The sequence below is a fragment of the Netta rufina genome, assembly GCF_964035555.1.
Source record: "Netta rufina genome assembly, chromosome: 1".
Lineage (NCBI taxonomy): Eukaryota > Metazoa > Chordata > Aves > Anseriformes > Anatidae > Netta > Netta rufina.
This window is the reverse complement of record NC_140123.1, coordinates 153798204-153818040: the sequence shown is the minus strand read 5'-3', so window position 1 is coordinate 153818040 and position 19837 is coordinate 153798204. Positions and strand designations below refer to the sequence as shown.

General features: G+C 41.5%; 1 protein-coding gene across 1 annotated transcript in view; it reads left to right on the top strand.

Moving 5' to 3' along the window:
- Nucleotides 1-6279: 6279 nt before the first annotated feature.
- The window catches only part of MRTFA (myocardin related transcription factor A), a 73884-nt gene continuing 60326 nt past the window's right edge, over nt 6280-19837 (top strand). Inside the window, exon 1 of the mRNA XM_084298350.1 lies at nt 6280-6347. The gene's annotated coding sequence lies outside the window, so the exon portion shown is untranslated. The remainder of the gene's footprint in view (nt 6348-19837) is intronic.

Sequence of the window (19837 nt, the reverse complement as noted above, 5' to 3'; positions counted from 1 at the left end):
TAAGTTTCTCCTGATGGTGACTTTTCTTTGATATCTAAAGAGAAAAGGAATACCTAACTGTGGTTTCACTCTGATCCTTACAACCTCTCAAGCTAATGTGATGCTGCCGTTTCCATCTGCTGCAAGCCTGAGTTGTCCTGAGCCTTTCTTTTGATTTGTGATGACCTGGGGGGAAACGGTTGCCTTTGGGCATGACATACCATTGTCTTTCTATCTTCCCATTCATTTCAAAGATGATCCACTTAAAGCCACTTCGCCCCAGATTGCCTCTTCTGTTGGCCAGAGGACCTCAGCTGGCATGGTTATTTAGCAGAAGGGTGCTCTTAAATTTAGAGTAGAAAAACCTGTCTGCTGGAAATAGCACAGCTGCACTCACGGGCTGTTGCTGGTAACTGCTGGAGGTTGCCGAGCAATTCTTAAACTGGTAGGAAATTGGCATTACCCTGGCAACCTGGCCCCCAAAATGCAAACAAGGGAAAGCTGTTTAGAGAGGTGTCCTTGCTTGATTTGGGAATTTTGACGTGCATCTTCCTCTTTTTCTGTGCCTCTTTGATTTTTACTTTTTTAAAATTCCTTTTTTTTTAAGAGGTTTTACTCTGATAATTGAGGCTTGATATTAGGGAAGGTGGTACTGTTCTTTGGTTCATTGAAATACCCAGTAACAAAAACTTAATTATACCACGGTTGTGTGAATATTGATACAGTCAAGCAAAATTTAGTGCAGGAAGACCTAGAACATGTGTCAATGTCCAACACAAATGCTGGATAGGTAAACCATATATCAACACCTTAGGGTAGCAGTGTCACACTAAGAAGCCATCCTGATATCTTTTTTATTCCCTTGTACCTCAGTCTCCCTCGTGCTGGTGCGAGTGTTTGTGTGGCTGGGTTGCAAACGAGATCAGGAACTGATGCAAATCAAACCCAGCAATTTGTCTGTGTGTGTGTGACCAGGTCGGATTTAGCCCGGATCAGTTCCTTGATCTGGCTCAGCCTTGGCCCACAGGAGGTGAGGAAGGAGCAGGCTGGACTGTTTCTTTTGTCGGCAGTACCAATTTAGCCTCTAACCAGAGGATGTGGTCTTGCGATAAAGCTCAGTTGATCTAAGCTGTCTCTTGCCAAAAGGGGCGGTCTTGGATGAATGCTTTTGTTGCTTCCTTGTGCTGACATGGGTGCTTGTCTGGCCTCTCGATGGGGTGATTAATGGAGCTAAAATGGTGGGCAACTAATCCTAATTCTCCATCCTGCCACCCCCCGGTCTTCTTTTCCCGTAGCTCCGTGAACGAGCTTACTGCAGGTCAGACAGGTTTCAGTGCTGCACCCGTCTGTGTTGCCTTTTCACCTCATTGGCTTTGAGCTATCCTTCAGGGATTCTGGGTGAGCAGCTCCACGAGAAGCTTCTGTAAGTAAGTTTGTAACGTGGTAAACACAAAGTAAGAGTACTTTTTCACCAAGGAGTAAACTAGTCAGATTTACCCTGTGTTTACTGTGGTAATGGGGTTGGGATGGCAAGAGGATGCACCTAAAAAGAGCGTTTACTCTTTATAGTTTGCAGATTTGATAATCTCTTTCCAATGTGTATCCAATATTGAATACTTGGATATATTGGATCCAATATAGATTCCACTATATCTGATTTGAATGGGATATATATTGAAAAGTGGGCCAATGTGAACCAAATGAGGTTCAACAACTCTAAGTGCAAGGAGGAGGTGCAACCTGGAGGTGTTGAAGACCAGGTTGAATGAGACCCTGGGCAACCTGCTCTAGTGGGTGGCATCCTTCTCTGTGGCAAGGAGGGTGAGACGGGGTGATGTTTGAGGTCCCTTCAAACACAAGCCATTCTGTGATATGGTTTTGTTTGTTTTATAGCTTTCTCAGAAATGACTCTGCCATGTCTGTCTGTCTGAAATTGAAGTTTGTTAGATGCCTCCAGAGGTCAGAAAGGGGTGAAACTTATTCATGTATTTCGGTGCAGTGTCTAATGTCTCCTTTGGGTTGCTCCATCGCTGCGTGAGGCGATGGTGGTGTGGTTTATGGCAATGGCCATAAGGGACAGAAACAAGGAGCTGGACAGTGGAAGGTTCAGAGCTTGCTGAATTTGGTGTTACTGTTGTGGAACATCTGTGGGATCACAGCCTCTTGTGTCCCAGAAGCAGCTGGGCCAAAAGGAGAGAAATGCCATGGTAGGAAGCTTTTTTCTGGCCAGCAAGAGATACATATCCTTGGGGGCACTCACCCTGAAACCCTTGTGGAGCTGCAGAAGTGTTTACTCTTAAGGCTGCCCATCAGCTTCTGCGTGACTCACTTGAAGATCTTCATGGTATGGTACATTTCTTTATGGGAAACTTTCTGGTCAGTTCCAAGATGACAGGCAAACAAACATTGCAACATTTTAATAGGGTTCTAAATATTACTGGGTGCAACCGATCATTCTGCTGTGACTGTCTGGGAAGACTAAATGCAGCCCCACTGTTGGTCACAGAAGAGGATTCCACGTCTTTCACAGGAGATCTGTGATTTCCAAATAACGTGGCATGGATGACTATAAATCCTCAAAGCATCTTCCTAATCCCTGTATGCCCTTATCTGACTTTTAATTGAAAATACCGAAATCAAACCCATCTAATTATAGCTTTTACTGCAGTCTGGTGGACCGGATGCATTTCTTTAGTGGGCATTTTTTGCATTTTATTAAAACTTGGCATTGCTCTGAAAAAAGAGTTCTCTTTCCGTTACGTAGTGGTGAGTTGTTGGGAAGTATTAAAGGTATAAACAGGATCTGTTCCCGGTGTTGTGCTGGCACAAACGTTGGTGTGGCTGCATGGCAAACTGTACCGGGGACCTAATCTATCTGGAGTGAACCAAGGTGGAGCTTGTCCACCTGGATGAGATTTCTCAGTGGTTTGTTGTGTTTAAATGCAGGTCCTTGTGCTGGCCTGAAATGGGAGGGGATGTAGAGGAAGGAGGATGTAGGATTTCCTAACACATTTAGTGATTTATCCCAGTTTAGTTTCATTCGAGCTGCAGCACTACTTGGAGCAATAGAATCATTGTCCACGTCGGCTGAGATGCTCAGTGAGACTGTTTTTTTTCTGCAATTTGTGGCAGCGTTTCCCTGTATTGTGCTGATGCTACCGTGGTTTGTATGGAGGAATCGATCCAGCTGAAATACAACCCAGGAAAAATGACATTTCAGCCAAGTCAGCTTTCTGGTAACGGTTCGCAGTGTGGCTATACAAGCAGCTCTGCTGGCACAACAGAGGACGTGGTGAAAGGGGAAGAATGACTGTTCAGGAGGTGCTTAAGCTTTGTTACTTTTGATGTGGACAGACATTGAATGGCATGCCAGCTAGGATTAAGAAGACACCTCCCATCTGTGACATCTTCTGCATCAGTCAGGAAACCTGCAAGTTTTCAGCCTGCAAGCATCAACCCCAGTGATGATCCGAGGCCTGCGCTGAACTTCTCTTGGCCAATTTGCTAGAGAAACTCTCTTTATAACCCCAATATCAATTAACACCAGTTGGTTTGGTACTGCTCAGAGTTGCATATTAAACTGACACACAGGCATTGACCTCCTGACCCACTCATTGTGGGTAGGCCAGGCTAGGCTGCTTTTACTGCAGCTTGGTGTTGTGCTGTTACATAGAGGGTGTAGGGTTCAGTGCACTGGCTAATGTGGATATACCTAGATCAGGAAACCAGATTCTGCTTTGCAATGCTGTTGTTAAAATGGTGTTTGAGATGTGATTGTCCTACTTCATGCAAATCCCTGTTAAACAGAAAATCCAACGTGTTACAAGTTCCTAAATATATTTCCTATTTTCCTAGCTGAGGCAGCTCTTATGAATTTGAGACATTTGAAATTCTTCTTGAAGAAGGGACTCTTTTTCTTTTCTGGGATGGATTGGGATGGGGGTTGAGCCTCCTGCCATCCTAAATCCTTGCTGGGTAGGTGTTAGATGCCTGTCACCTGTCTGTGGGTTCAGACCTGCTTCCACTTGTCCTCCTACGTGATCCCACCGAGCTCATTTGGTACCAGACAAGGTGTAATGCCTCCAGTGCATCTCCTTTGAGAAAACAAATAGGCTTTAGCCCCCATAGGATGGGTGTAAGCGGTCCATACCAGCCAGCCCCCTATCTGAGCACATAATCTTCCTTTTAGCTCCTTTCCCCAGGCCTCCCATCACTACAGGGACATGGCCTGGGGCCAAGCGTGTTGGCCATGATTTAACTCTTTCCAGCCTTTGAAAGGATTGCTGTAGCTTACTGAACTATTATTCGAAATCTGTGTTTTAAGGGCATACGTTTCCAGGCTTTTTGTATCCAGTGCAAAGAGAAGAAGGGCACAATCCCATTTTTTTTTTCCTTGTTGCAGATTACCGTTAAAATTTTCTCTCAAATGGATGTGAGCAGTGTTTGCCTTGGACAGGAAATCCATCAAGGAGGAGGCAGGCACATTCTAGCCAAATTGTAACTGAAGAAAAGCAAATACTTTGTATGGCAGTAAGCTTTGGCTCAGTCTCATTTGTTTTGTTTTAACGAGCACCAGCTTCGGTTAGTGGCTTTTGTTTCCTTTTCTTTTCTTCCTCCACGCTTTTCCCTGCTTCTCCTCAGATCGTGACACGGGATCCTGGGACTGAATGTGTGACAGCAGGGATGAAATAGCATGTGCTTGGTGCCAGAAATGCTTATTGCTGTGTTCAGTATATACTGAACAAGTTTTTGAGACAAATGTACTGCCACTTATCCTGATCTGCGCACGACAGAGCAAACATGACTAATCAAATGAAGTACGAAACTGAAATGAAAGCAGGGAAAATGATTATTTGAACTACTTTATCAGCTATTAATGTGTTGAATGTTGTCACACGCATTCAGGTTAACTATGGGTGTTAAGTGGAGAGTTCTTAATAAAAAAAAAAAAAAAAAAAGTATTGTTAAAGGTGTTTGTCCAAGTCTGCACATTCTGATCGATTTCTGGAAGATTACCAGCTGTTTTTTCCTTAGCTGCTGTGCAGCTAGCTCTACCTCTGCCTTCCTGAAGCTGAAGGTTAGCCTCTGGAAGAGTTTTTTGCTTCTTAACGTGCCTGTGGTGCAGCGGAGTTGGTAGTGGTAGTCTTCTGAGTTTTGGCTGGGTGAAGCAGCAGCATACTGCGAAGCAGGAACCTTTCATCTTCATTAATCAAACCCAAATATGATTGTCCTGGTGTACTCCCTGTTGCTGTTTAACTGTTAACACAGTAACCATTCCACTGGAGGCTTCCAGCTGGTTTGTTTCTGTTTAAATTACTGGACGTAAAAGAACTTTAATTTCAACATAATGTTGGCTTTTAAATAATTCTTTAAAGAACTATAGAAATACAAAAAAATGAGATCAACTTGTTATTTTAATCATTAAACCCCCTTCTATATTGCACACTTCAGTTATGGTAGACGAAGCTTTAGACAGGAAAACTTTTCTGTGTACTTTTTATATAATATTTTTCTTGCATTCATTGTCACTCATAGTGATGGGGAAAGAAAGAACAGGGCAAGAGAATTATTTTTTGAAATGCAAATTAGATTATTTAAAAATCCTCATTCGTACTCAGCTGTCCTTCCAGGTTGGGTATGAAGGATTACTTTACCTGACTGGATTTCAAATTGACAGTTGTCCTCTTAAAACACTGTTGTTGGTATAAAAAGAGAGTAATCAGGAGTTCAGCAAGATGCTAAATAGGATGACTTTGCTGGAAGCTGGAGTACGGTGACCAACACTTTGTGGTGATTCTCAAGATTTGGTTCATGAAGTACCAAAAGCTGAGATCACTTTCTCTTAAGTTTTGAAGAAAATAATGATAATCTGTAGTTTTATCAGTAGTTTCTGTGGTGACCCTGTTGGAGGAATGTACAAGTTTATCAGCTGGTGAGTTTAGCAAGTTTCGATCACTAGATGTGTCTCAGCTGAGAACGATAACACAAACACTGCGCTAAGGAGCCTGTTCCTCTAGGATATGGAGGTGCCATAGTGAACTGGAGGTGTGGGTTAAGACTGGTATTTATCCATTTTTATTATTTTTTTTATTTATTTGTCTTGTAGGTTGCCATCACGAAAGCCAAAGTGGATTTCTCCGGCGTGGTGTGCCTGCCCCCTTCCGTCATTGCTGGAAATGGGCTGGACGGAGGAGGGGCTGGCGAAAATGACGATGAGCCGGTGCTGGTGTCCCTTTCGGCGGCCCCCAGCCCGCAGAGCGAAGCTGTTGCCAATGAGCTGCAGGAGCTCTCCTTGCAGCCCGAGCTGACCCTCAGCCTCCATCATGGCCGAAACCCCAACCTTCCTCCGCTCAGTGAAAGGAAGAATGGTAAGTGGTGCCACGAACGCGGGTCTCATGCAGTACGTCTCCACTGGTAGGCTTACGGGAAGTATCGCGGTGTTGGTGTGGTACATGTTGAGTTGACAAAACCGATTCCTGTTGTTAGATGGGAGCGGCTGACGTTGCTGTAGAAGTTCCAGAGAGTCTAGTGATAAACGCAGGTAGGTTGTTGTAGGTGAATACCAGAAACAACTTCCAAATGTCCGTGTGCTTGTGGTGACCAAAAGTTGTGCAGGGCCGAGAGGCAATCAAAGGAAGTGTTAACTCATCCTCTGACTACAGTCATCAAGGATCTGTACATTTTTCTTTGCCACTTTGGTCTGTACATTATCGGGGTGGATAATCTTTGTCACTGCAGATGTCTGAAAAGTTCTGTCAGACTTGTTAGAAAGAGGGACAAGACCTGGAGTTAACAATGAAATACCCCACTAGGCCTTCAAAATCCTGGAGTGAGAATGACCAGCATGTATATCTCAAGCTGTAGGTAGTATATGAACAGTTGTATGAATCCCTCAAACTGTTTTCTGAGTGACGGTAGAGTGGCAGAATATAGGGTCCCTTGGTAAGGCTGTGCCTTGAATACTGTGTTAGGTTCTGGGCCCATCACTAGTAGAAGGACATGAAGGTGCATTTGGAGCATGTCCAAAGAAGGGCAACAAAGCTGGTGAAGGGTCTAGAGAACAAGTCTGAGGAGCAGCTGAGGGAAGCGGTATATTTAGCCTGGAGAAAAGGAGGCTCAGGAAAGACGTTACCGCTTTCTACGACTACCTCAGAGGAGGTTGTGGTGGGGTGGGACTTGGTCTCTTTTCTCAAGCAACTAGTCTAGGACAAGGGGAAATGGCCTTGAGTGGCACCAGGTGAGGTTTAGTTTGGATATTAGGAAAAATTTCTTCACTGGAAGGGTTGTGAAGCATTGGAGCAGGCTGCCCAGGGAAGTGGTTGAGTCACTAACCCTGGAGGTATTTAAAGGATGTATAGATGTGCTTAGGGACACGGTTTAGTGGTAGAGTTGGCAGTGCTAGGTTAATAATTGGACTTGATGATCTTAGATCTTTTCCAACCTGAATGATTCTGTGATTCAGTGACATTTTCTGGTGTTGGGAGAATGTGAATTGTGTGAAGCTCAAAATCACCAGCCTGCCATAAAACTCCGTATTCAGTACCATCCTGTGACTGACTGGTGAAACAGTTTGATAACTGATGGCTTCTGCCTGTGAATTCCTTTTGCTCATCTTCCATTACTCTGCCCTCCAGGGTATGTGTTGGTGGCTGTTGGCAGTATGAAGGGCTTTGTATGCAATTGTTGCAGTGTGAATTTCTTGTTACCAAGTTTTGATGCTATTGACTTCATGATGGTATACTCCTGTGTGCTTTATAATGCCTGGTGTTATATGTTGCATTACATGCATTATACAGAGTTGTGTGTCGCAGCGTATTGGAAATGCTGGGGAGCGCTGGGGTGGCTTTATAGCCAGTACTGAATGTGTCTGCTGAAGTGATTTCGAATCCATGAACTGTAGGACAGTATTTTGGGTTGGAAGGATACCTCACTTGACATGCTTGGCTCTTTAGCTCCAGAAGCTGAGCATGCCCCCTTCCCTGAAAAGTGTATTAGTGTTTTGCTAGTTGGAAGAATTAGCTTCAACCTGCAGTATCGTTTTTAAGAGGATAAAGAGTTTTCTTGTTCATATACATTATGCCATCCTTCTGCTTTTAAAGGCTGTAAAAATGGTGAAGCTGGAATCTGCAAAACAGAACAAAAAGCTAATAATCCTTAATGTTTGCAGTCCTCTAAGTACGAGATAAAAGACAGCGGATGGAGATAAAGGTTAGTAGAAAGTAAAAGAGAAGGAAATGCAATGTTAGTATGGTGGACTCTGATCTCAGCACATCTCAACTAGTGGTAGACTTGGGTATTTTATAGTTATGCTGACACAGAGGTATTTCTAATGAGAATTAAATGAGGTAGTTTTGAATGTGGTAGAGGACTTGAAGGCAGCATGGGAAAAGCTTACAAGTCTTCTGTTTCCAAAACCTGACAGCTGGCCAACTGGAGGTGACATTGTGAATTTACTGGAGGCAGGATTCTTCCCTTTGTAGTGAGCAAGACATGACAAAAGGTCTGGAAATGGGAACAGTTTACTCTTGATGCCACAAGGAAAGGGTTGCTAGCGTTGGAACTGCTAAGAGTACCTAGTTTGGAAAAGGAACCTTGTAGCAGCACCTTGAGTAGATAAAAATGGGTCAAAACAGCATTTGTTATGGTCAGAGAAAAGAATATCTCTGTTACAGAAAAATTAGTCTATGTACAATGTACAATTCAGTTGTTTGAATAGATTTGAAAAATGGTATGATGGGAATGTTATACAGAAAATAGATGGTTTTTGTCTGTCAAAATAATGTTACTTTTACGGGCTCAGCCTTGAAGCTCTGTCATTGGGGGCCGCCAATCTACTTGACTGGAACAGGTAAAATACAGTTGGATTTAAAAAGTATCTGAAATGGAGCACCTCTACCTAGCTTTTGCCAAAGAAAATGAGGATATTCCCGGAAATGACTCATTAGGTGGGTCTCTTCGGAGCTGATGCTTTATCAGTGCTCAGCACAATAGTGGGAATTATACTGCTGGAGGTGCAGCTTTTCACTCAAGGCATAAAGTCCAAAGTCCCTGGTGTAGACTACCTGACCTTATCTCCAGATGTATACAGTGTATTTTTTTTCTACCAGGGTGTAATATGTTATGTTATATGCTGCTTGTGTGTACGTTCAAGTATTGTGGGGCTAAAAAGTGCTGTTGAAATACGGTTATCTGCAAACTGTGGTAGCATAAAAGGAGACTCGGTTTAGCAAGTTGCTGAGGAACATAGCTGATGTGTTTTGAGTCGATAAACTTGTTCTCCCAAATGGGAAATTTTAAATTATCTTGGGAAAGAAACTGCACACCTGTTGAAAGCTTTTGAGCTTCTTAAAGCTCTTTTTTTTTTTTTTTTTTTTTTTTTTTTTTTTTTACACGATGCATCTTTGTTGCTATGCCTTTAGCTTCAAACAACCTTTAGAGACGATCTGTTAGTCGAGATGGCAATCTGCTTAAACATTTCAGCCATCCAGGGTGGCTGTAGAAGCCTATCTGGTGCCGTGCAACTGCTCCTGTGACAATCTGCCAAATTCAAGGTATGAGGAAGACTCGAGACGAGTGCTGCTAGGAGGGGAGGAGATGGTAAAACCAGAGGCTTGCTGGAAGCTGCCGATGTGTGTCAAAGGGTCTCCTGTTTGCAGTTCCAGACAGGCATTGCTGACTCACAGCTCAGCTCACTCCTTGTGCTTTGCTGCTTAACCCTTTCTGTAACTTTTCCTGCCAGGAGGTCTCTCTTATCTGTAGATGTCTGTAGCAAAATACTACGTGGATCTGCACTGAATTTGTTACTTCGGGCAGTGGTTCCGGAATGTGAACTGTTAGCTGAGGTAAAATTAGAAATTTCTTTGGCATGTAAAGCATCATGGATTGTGTATCCCATGGGAGAACTGGGAGTGCAGTGCTGTATACACATGCTGCCACATGCGCCAGGACAACAAATTTCTTTCTGGCTGCTTGTAGAGAACTGGAGAACAGCAACAGGCTCTTTCTGGGGGGCTTCTGGTTTGTTCTGTGTTTTTTTCAGGCCCAGGCTCCACTTCGTGTTCTTCCCTCTTACCCCAGCTACACATTATCCTTGTAGATCCCTGGTTAGATGGGTGTAAAGACTTCAAACGTGTTGCCTGGATAGTTGTCATTAAATTATACTAAATTAAAATGAGACAAAAGCCTTTAAGCCGGTGTGTGAACGACTGGAACATAACGGATAGATAAGATTTTTTTTTTGACACTTCTGTGGAAGGAAACCAAATGGGGCAAGGTGTTAGTAAAATATTTTGACACCTTTACTAGGCTCTACGCAGGCATTAAGCTTAATGGAGTATTTAAGTGTAGTTATTTAATTTGCCTTTTTGCCTCACAGTGAATTTTTTTTTTTTACCTGAATTTCACATTCCATTTCTTTTTTTAATCCATATTCATCAAGGCCTTGATCCCACAACTTTCTTAAATGATGAGAGATTACCAGGACTGACTCATTCTTGTAACACAGGCCAAAAAAGGTCATTACGGAGTCATTTGAAGCAGTTACCTTGATTTCTTTTTATTTTTTTAGTCACCTGTAGTAAAATGCCAAGATAAGCTTTCCCAACCCTTAGGGCAAGGTTGACAACAAGGCTCTGATGAATGTGGTTAAAGAAAAAAAAAGAGAACAGGCTATGAATATATAATCTTGTGCAGTTTGATCACTTCTAATCAAGATTGTCTTTCTGTTTAGCTTTATTTTAAATTATAATTACTTCCCTAGCTTATTGACCTTCTCTTATTGACCCGTGTTCCCCAGGTGAATTCATAGTTATCTCTGTGCACTGATCATGAAAAACATTGTGTTAGAAGTCTACCACTGGCCTGCTGCTTCTCCCTGTAGGCCTCTTAAGGTTGGGTAACATTCTTTCAGATGAACTGTTGCATTTTGTGATTACAGGTTTGGACAAAACTTGCACCGGCTTGTCAGTTTTTGGGGGTTTACTTGATCTGGGATGCTTGCCTTCTACAAAGTGCCTACATATGTACCGGGGGTAAGGAGCCTAGCTGGAATGTGTGGAATTTCAGTATGACTTGAAGTCATGTAACAGGCATGTGCTTTATGGATCCGAAGGTACTCCCATTGCTGTGAAGACCTCATCCTGTACAAAGCATGGGATTAATTATTGCCACATAAGCTGCTGGAGATTATACCCATTTACAAATTGCAGTGTTGAACTTTTTTATTTGAATGATTTTAAGGAGCTAATTTAGTGACTGTGTTCGTTTACTGTCAAAAGACAGAAGTATCAGGGCACCTGGTTTTACTTTAAGGAATTGTGTGGGTGATTGCTCCTATAATTATTTTGTTAGGGTTTGTGTTCCTGTCTCCTGCCCATTCCCATCCTGACTTGTTGCACTGAATGCAGTCAGATTCAGAAATTATTTTTAAATATAACTTACTAAGATGTTTTTGCAAACATTATAGTTGTCTTCTTGCTACTGTGACTTTAAAAGCATTATCAGTGTTTTTATAAAATCATGACACAAAGCTATCCTTTTAAAAAGTGCATGTTGTGACTTGAAGGTGGGCGTCTGTGTTTATCAACAAGAGTTGATTTTATTCCTGAAATTTTTTTTTTCCTCTGTGTTGACAAAATCATTCTGAAATTGTTTGCTCAATTTTCTTTTCTGTTCTGCTGCGTGGAGGATTTCTGGAATGATGTGACTTAGTGGCAGTTCATTACCAAGTGATGGTTTCTGCCTCATCCAGAATTTATGTGTGACAAAGATGCTTAAGTCTGTATTGTAACAAAGACAGGAAATATATAGCTTTCTCTGATCTGTCCTTCACACACATTCCAGCGAGGCTGCCTGTTTTCTCTTTTGTGTGAGTAAGAGGAATGCTTGTTAGAATAAAAACAACCAGTCTATCTTGGATAGATTTGTGCTAAGAGACTTAATGTCCCAGGGGACTATAAATTTAGTATGCTGTCTGAAAATTTCTGATAGAGCTATGAGATTCAGAGCATGATGGAAGTGACTGGCCTGCTCCTGATGGGAGCTACTAAACGACTGAGAAGTGGTAATCTCTTAAAATATTTAAAACAAACAAACTTTTAAATAGCGATGGGGGAATAGTTAAGCTGGAGGGAGTAATGCCAAAGGCAGCTTTAATGTGGTGGCTTTAACAAGTTAGCTCTCAACGCAGTTTTTGTTTGCTCCCCATCAAGTTAACGTGATTATAATGCCCTCCCCGTCACTGGCTTATGATATCCCTCTCTTCTGTCTCTCCTTTCCAGTTACTTTCTTGCTCCATTTTGCCTTTGAGGTTTCAAGGTTGAGGGCTGATGGATGGATATGTAGACATACGATTTGATAGTTATTAAATAAAACACTCCTGGAAGAATTTAAACTGTTTGCTGAGCAAGTCAGACCCAGATCCGGGCAGTTGTTTTGCTTATGTAAATAAGGTCTCTTGGGTTTTGCTGTTTTAAGGGTAGTAATGGGGAAAGGAGGTCTGATTCTGTAGAGGGAGAACGCCGTTCTGCAGGACTCTGTCCTACTTAAATAGCGAGTGGCTGCTTCACACAAGATTTTCATCATTTCACAACCGTCACACGCTGCTAGTACTTGGCAAACTGAATCATGGCTTGGGTGATGGCCTGTTTCTGTAATGTGTAGCTTTCCTTATGAAAAATGTCAAGTTTTCTATATTTTGTTTATATTAGGATGCTATCAGCTAGTTCTGCAGGCTGCAGCTGTCTTCTACAATCAGTGCATTACCACGAGGTGTAGTGAAGAAATCTCCGGCTGAAGGTAGTGCAGTCTTCATCTCAAATAAGCAACATGCAGTCACGTGGGCCTACAATAGTTCTTGTTACCTCTGAACTTTAAAACAAAACAAACCAACCAACACCCTACCATTCTGCTAATATTAATAATAATCAATTATCTGTGTACATTTCCTTCTGCGTTCGTACTGCAGTAATGCAGCTTGAGGTTCCAGGTCAAGGAAAAGGTTTCTTTGTGGCAAGGCAAACCCCATGTTTTCAAAGGGCTGTGCATACGATGCCATCTGAAGCAAGTTGGCTCCCTCCAAAAACGACGTGACACATTTACTCATCCGTGGAGACTTGTCACACGCTTTCTTGCCTTAGACATTAAAAAGTTTGCTTTTTTGTCACTTCTTGTTTGCCTCTTTCTGTACAGTCACGTTGTTTTGGTTTGTCCTGCTTAATGCCTTAAATTTCTGCTGCTCGTAGTCACTGAGAATTCACACATGCCTTCTTCAGGGAGCTACGTGATGCTCCTGGGCCCTGTAGCAGAGTGCCTTTCCTCTTTGCTCACACCGCTTCCCTTTGTATTTCCACGTATCGCCAGAAAAATAAGCATGCGTTTGCTGAACGTGGGCAGTTCCCTTCATTCTGGATGAATGCAGATATTCACAATAGGTGTTGAAATGACTCATTTTGGTCATGTTTCCTAAATTCTCAGGATATGGTTTTCCATTGTGGATCCTTTCCATAAGGACAAGAATTACCACTTAGGCTGGCTATTTATTGATAGTCTGGTTGTGAATCCAAAACCACATAGGTAGCGTTTCACTATGACAGAAGGCCAAATGAGCTGATTTTAGTCCTTCCACAACACGTTACTGATGTAAGGAGTATGGAAATCAGATTAATATTACAATATCATCACAGCAAGGGATTTTCCTGTGCTGTTTAAAGTCCCCAAATGAGTTTCTGCTGCCTCCTTTGAAGCCCCAGATGTGTTTGCGGAGGGGAAGGAAGATGTGGTGCTAAAACCTGCCGTGTTCTCTCTCAGCTGTCGAGCAGCTGCTGGGGAGCTCTTGCGTCCGAGTATTACAGAAACCCTGACGGGACTTAGGTTTGGAGGGCTCAGAAATCAGTGCAAAAGCCATTTTGCACACCCAGTTCCTGGCTTTCGTGAGTACTGATGCAATGGGGGAAGGATTCGGACTTGCTCCAAAGGATTTTAAATGCGAAAATTGGTCTTTATCTTTGATGCAGGGCTTAATGTGTTTTTGGGCTTGATGCAAGCAATGTGCAGTTACTTACTCGCAGGTGACCTAACGAGAAGTGACAATTAATCTTGGGAATGGTGGGGAATAAGGGAAAGCTGCTCTGGGGACACAGGTGTTGGAATTAGTTTCAGATAATTAAATTATCTTTTGGGCAAATTACTTGAGACTCTTCAGAGACTGAAATTGAATTTCCTTTCTGTTGGGAGCTAGAATCACCTAGTGAGGAAAGACTTGGTTCTATTTTTTATCCGTTAATCTCAAGAAATATTCAACTATGAAAGTTTTATCCAATATCCCCAACCTTTTGAATCTGAATTTGGGAAACAGCATGATTTTTTTTTAACCTGCAGACAGGTTGGAAGGAGGCTGTGATCCAGAAAGGGTGTTTTGCTTTTTTTATTTTATTTTATTTTATTTATTTATTTTTTTTAAGAAACAGATGCTGCCATCTATTTGGAAGATCTTCCAGTCCTTTGGTACAGTAGCTCAGGTTTAGTGCCCAGCAATGGGGTTTGATAAGGGCTAGGGGAAACAATACAATTAGCAAGACAAACGACTGGTGAAGATTGGCAAAAAGTGGCTGGATGTATATGGTTTTGGTCATGTTACAGGCAGGATGTATATGTTTTTGGCCATGTTGTTTCTAAGCTGAGGATGACTGCGTGTTTATGTTAACACTGGGTCTCCTTGTCCTTGGAATGAAGTTGCCTCATCAGCAGAGCCCCTTAGGGGATTTGAAAGTCTACCCAAGACGTCATCCTCCTCTTTTAAAAGGAGAAAAAACTGCCAGTTCTTATATCCGACCCCTTCCTCCCCCTTTCCTTCCCCTTGCAGAGCATCAAGGGGCGGACCTTACTTCTGCAAACTACACATCTTGCGTTCCCCTTGGAGTATTCATTTTTCTCCTAGCAGTAATTTGATTCTGGGCTGTTCCAACTTGCCTGTTGTGAATAAGCAGAGAACTGCATGTTGAAAAACTGAGCTTTCTCAGTAGGCACAGTTTTCATCATATGAGGATGAGAATTTCTTGCAAATTTTGAACGAGGTTAAAGTTGATAGGTCTTCGTGGATTTTTTTTTCTTTTTTTTTTTTTGCCTGTCTTTATCTATTCTGTATGTAAAGCGAATCTTTAAGGGATTGTAACTGTTGAGAAAAGGATCAGCATGACGCTGCTGGAACCAGAAATGCAGATGACAGCACTCCAATCAGGTATCATCCCCAAACATATCCTGTGGGTAAATTTTGCTAGCAAATTATGGTGGCTGAGCTATACAGGGAGTGCCAGGAGGGTATGGGACTTGGAGTAAAGACAAATCAGAGAGCTGTCATGGTTTCATGTGCAGTTTGAATGGGTACTGGTTGAGTGTTAAACACTGATCACTTTCAAGCTTCAGTGGAGATAAAATTACCTTTCTGTTCTTCATTTGGTAGTCCCCAGTGTTGAATTAATGTGTGTCACGAAGATTAGAAGTTCCCTAGCAAATCTAGGACTTATTCTAAGGCAATTCTTCTGTTTAGCTTTTGGCTTATTCATTGTTGGTGGTTGTTTGAGAGTTTTATTGTTAATTATTTTTTCGATTAAATGTATTCTTGATACTTTGGAGAAAGCTTAAATTGTTCTTTTTTTTTTTTTTTTTATTTTTTGGGGGGGAGGAGTACTTCTCATGCTTTGAAGCTTCCTAATACTTATTTTATGACTTAGGCATTAAAATGGTATTGTGTTTATATGATTTTTGTCCTAAATGCTGTGGTCTTTTTTATGATATTGCGCTTAGCTGCTAGATACGTACAGAGTTGTATTTCTGACGTGTAAGACAGGCTAGAGTTAAAATTATCTGTTAATGACTGTATGGTGTACTTATGTGGGGCATTTTTATCTGCGGCTTTGGGACATTCTGTAGTCGTGAAACTTAACAAGTATGTATACATATGAGTGACCTCTGTTTTATGGATGGGAACACAGGATGACTAACCTTGGTGAGATTTGACAGCAAACTTGTAGTAGCTTAGGACTTTGGGTTTGCATTTGTGTACTCTTCTATCATTTGTAGAGTGTTGCCTGAAAAGTAGAACATAAAACTCCAAAAGTGTCAAGACAGATTTGTTTCCAAGGCAAATGCTTTTTCTTTTCCTTAAATAGTGACTTGGAAAGAGACAAGTGAAACAATAACTTCATAGTTTTATACATGTGGTTTTTTGTTTTAATATTTTTTCTGAACATCTGTGTTTCTTCTGGATGCGCAGCATTGCTTTCCTTAACTTTGTCTTATATTTTGCAAAGTATTTGAAGATTGCATGTCAATAAAGAACCCTGTACGATCCTTACTTTGTAGTTCTGACATACTGTACGCCTCTTCGCAGAACCAAAGCACGTCTTCCACCTCCTGTTGTAGATTGGAAAGACAGGAGAGGTTTTACATCAGGTGTGCATTTGATACAGAGTACACGCTTCTTGTCCTAACCCATAATACTACGGAGAGGTGTTTTTGAGACTATACAGTCCATCATTCCTCTAGTGGTACTCTGGTAGTCTGTGAATTTTGTTTTCTTTGATATGTCAGTCTTTATGGGAGGGCCTGAAAAAAATGTTTACCTCAGCATGTGTTGTTTCTAACAGGTTTTCTAATTGCCTTAATCTTTTTAGATAAAAAAAAGAGCCATGCAATTTACATTTCAGGGCACTTGTAACTGGATTTGTATGTGATATTCTAGGAAGCTCAAAGAATAAAATAAGACTTACCAAAATTAGGGAAACAACCTTCATTAAAAAAACTTTAGTTATGGCTGTGTTTGTCTTTTCTTCCAAATGATGAAAATTCTTCAGGCTTGCATTTAATTCTTAAGATGAGAGCTTCTCCCAGTAAAGAGAACTCATACATCTTGTTTTTGTGGCTACGGTCATTGCTTTTGCTGAAGTCAGCTAATTTAGGCTTAGATTATGCAGTGACGTTTCGTGATGTTGAGGCAATTTCCTGGCAAGCTTAGCTTAACTAACGAGGGATACAAATTTATTGCACCTCTTCCATCAGTGGCAGCTCTTTTTTCTCATGGATCAACTACTGCTGGGAAAATATTTAGCAATAAGCAGCCGAATGTTTACAGAAGTGGGTTCACAAGACTGGTGGGGAAATAACATACGACAACAGGATGGAACCGTGCGCACAGTAAGCTTAAACTTAAAGACTTGCCTTGAATCATGGAAGTGTATTACCAGCTTCTAGGTAAGGAAGAATGGCTTCTGGATGCCAAGACCAAATTGTTAAAAAATTTTGCTTAAAAAAACTTAGTAACTTCAGCTGCTGTTGACTGCTACTGCTGTTTGACTGATTATGGTAAGTCGTCTGTTGGGCAAACTACCTGGTCTGTTGGGCAAACTACCTGAGGCTTTTTAGAGATGGAAAACGAATCTCCTTTCTGTTAAGAGCTAGAGTCATCTAATCTAGAAAGACTTAACTTTTCAAGGCTTCGTGGCGCCCGTGTTCATCTCCAGAAGCCCTGCTGGAAAGGTGGAAGCTGAAAAGTATTGTACAAGTCAAATCATCAGGCTTTCAACCTGCTCTTCAACAGCGCTTGGAGAAGTAGAAGAATCATGGGCTAGGTTGTGTGAATAAATTATCCTGATAGGCTTGAGCACCCAAGCATTCAATAAGCACAGCTTCATGACCTGCATGCTTTAAGAGTGCTTGACCTATGAAGTGCAGGCTGTAGAAGACTCCTCCAAGAGAATGCTTCTTCAGAACAAAATGTAAGTGAAGCAGAAACAAATTGATTATTGTGGTGCACGTTGTGTTAACAGCAACAACAAAAATTAAACCCACCCAGTAGACCAAAAAAAAGCAAAAGTCAACGCAGGTGATGACGGTTGAGGAAGAAAATGTGTAGGTGAAAATGAGGCTGAAAAGGCATTTCAGAAAGACAGTAGAGCCAGAAAAATTCATGAAGAGTAGAAACTTTACTGCTGCATTTGACGTCTCATTGGACTACTGAAATAATTTGAAGAACCGATCCAGCCATTCAAGCAGCACTCATGCAGTGTGAGGCCAATTTCCAAATTCACAATCAAGAATATGGCTTTGGAAATCCCTCCGTGCCATTACGTATGTTTTCATCCTGTTGAAAGTGAAGCTGATGTGTAGGTCTGTACTGAGCTCTTGGCAGTGGGAGCTCCACAATTGTCCTTTTTCTCCAAGAGTCACTTTCTGCAGCCTTCAACTTCCCAGAATCCGACTCATTTGTTTTCTTGATTTGCTGATTCCAAAAGCTTGTTGTTTCTTTCTCTTTATCTACCTCAATCTCATCTCCCTATGTACCCTTTCTGTTTTTTGTTCCCCTGAAGCCTTTTTCTTATTCTTGTCATTACCTAACCATCCCATATGGAGATCTTGCAAATTTTTTTGCTGTTGATCCCTGTTCAGATAAAGATACAGACTGAATGCTCTGTTGGTATGACCTGGCTTTGTTCTGTAACACAGACTGCTTGGCAGTTGGAATGAGTCACAAATATTTATTTTCTTTCTTTTTTTTTTTTTTTTTGCTAGTGAAGAGGGCTGTAGGAATTTTTATTTTTATTATTATTTTTGACACAGTTTATAATCTAGTAACACTTGAGACAGTTTTTCAACAGCCATGGAAGGGATTTGTGAAAAGTATAGGGAGATCTCAGCAGCCCTGGGTATGCTGTTGGCCTTTTTGGAAAGCTTATTGTAGAGAAAATTTCCATTGGATTGACATCTTTTACCGACGATGAGTGACGTGTCTGTGTAATCTCATGGTCTTGCAACAGCTTCCATATTCAGACCGCACTGTTCATAGTAGTGATGTGGAATAACAGTTGAATTACTGCTGTTGGTTTTTTCCTTATTACTCACACTGAAATTAGCCTTCCAGAGAAAGTCGTGTGTACTGAAGCAGTGCTTTTTTTTTTTTCCTGTTTGATAAAAATCTGAAGGTACATTTAGTAATATTAAAAGCTCAGTATTTTTGGCAGCACTAGAGGTCTTATACATGCAAATTTTGTGCTTAAATGGCAAACGTGAACTTTCAAAGATAATTTTCCCCTTTTTTTCTTAGTTGTTACTGTTCACAAGTTCCTTTTTATGACTTCTAGGAGATAACTGGGCAGAAACGTGTGTGCTCTACACATAGAGGTGCAATCAGCCAGATAAAACCCAAATTTCACATCACTTCTGCAGACGTGTTGCATGGCTGGATAAGAGTTATGACCACTTAGGGCCACTCAGAGTCTAACGATGCATTGCCAGAATTAATGGACATTAGCAGTAGTGCCCTTGGCCAAATGGCTACTTTTGGTAATTAGTTTCGTTTTGCTGTACTTCCAACTTCATTTATTGCTCTTGGTTTGTTTCTGGGCACTACCCTGTGGCTTGCATGGTCTTGGAATATAATGCACGTTAATAATGGTCTCTGTAATCTTCTTTCTATGAGTAAAACGGAAAAATGACCACCTCAACACAGGTAGTTTATTAGATAGCATCTCTTCAAGACCAAGCTAGGCATGCACACCAGAAGCCGGTTGTTCTGAACTGTGAAAAGAAATAATCACTGCAAATTAGTGTCTCCTTCAACCAAATGTAAAATGTCACTTATTTCCAGGAAAAGTGAGTTTTTGAGCTATTTTAGCTGATTAGGGATATAGTAAACTCGGTTTAGGACAAACTGGTGCTGATTCCATTCATTTTTCTTTCAAAACAGCTCCCGGGCTCTTTCTCTTCCCTCTTTGAAGTAGCGATGTTGAAGCGCTTTAGGGACATCAGCTGCTAAACCACATGTAATGGGCAGAAAGGGGACAGCAGGACTGTGAATTCATAGAGA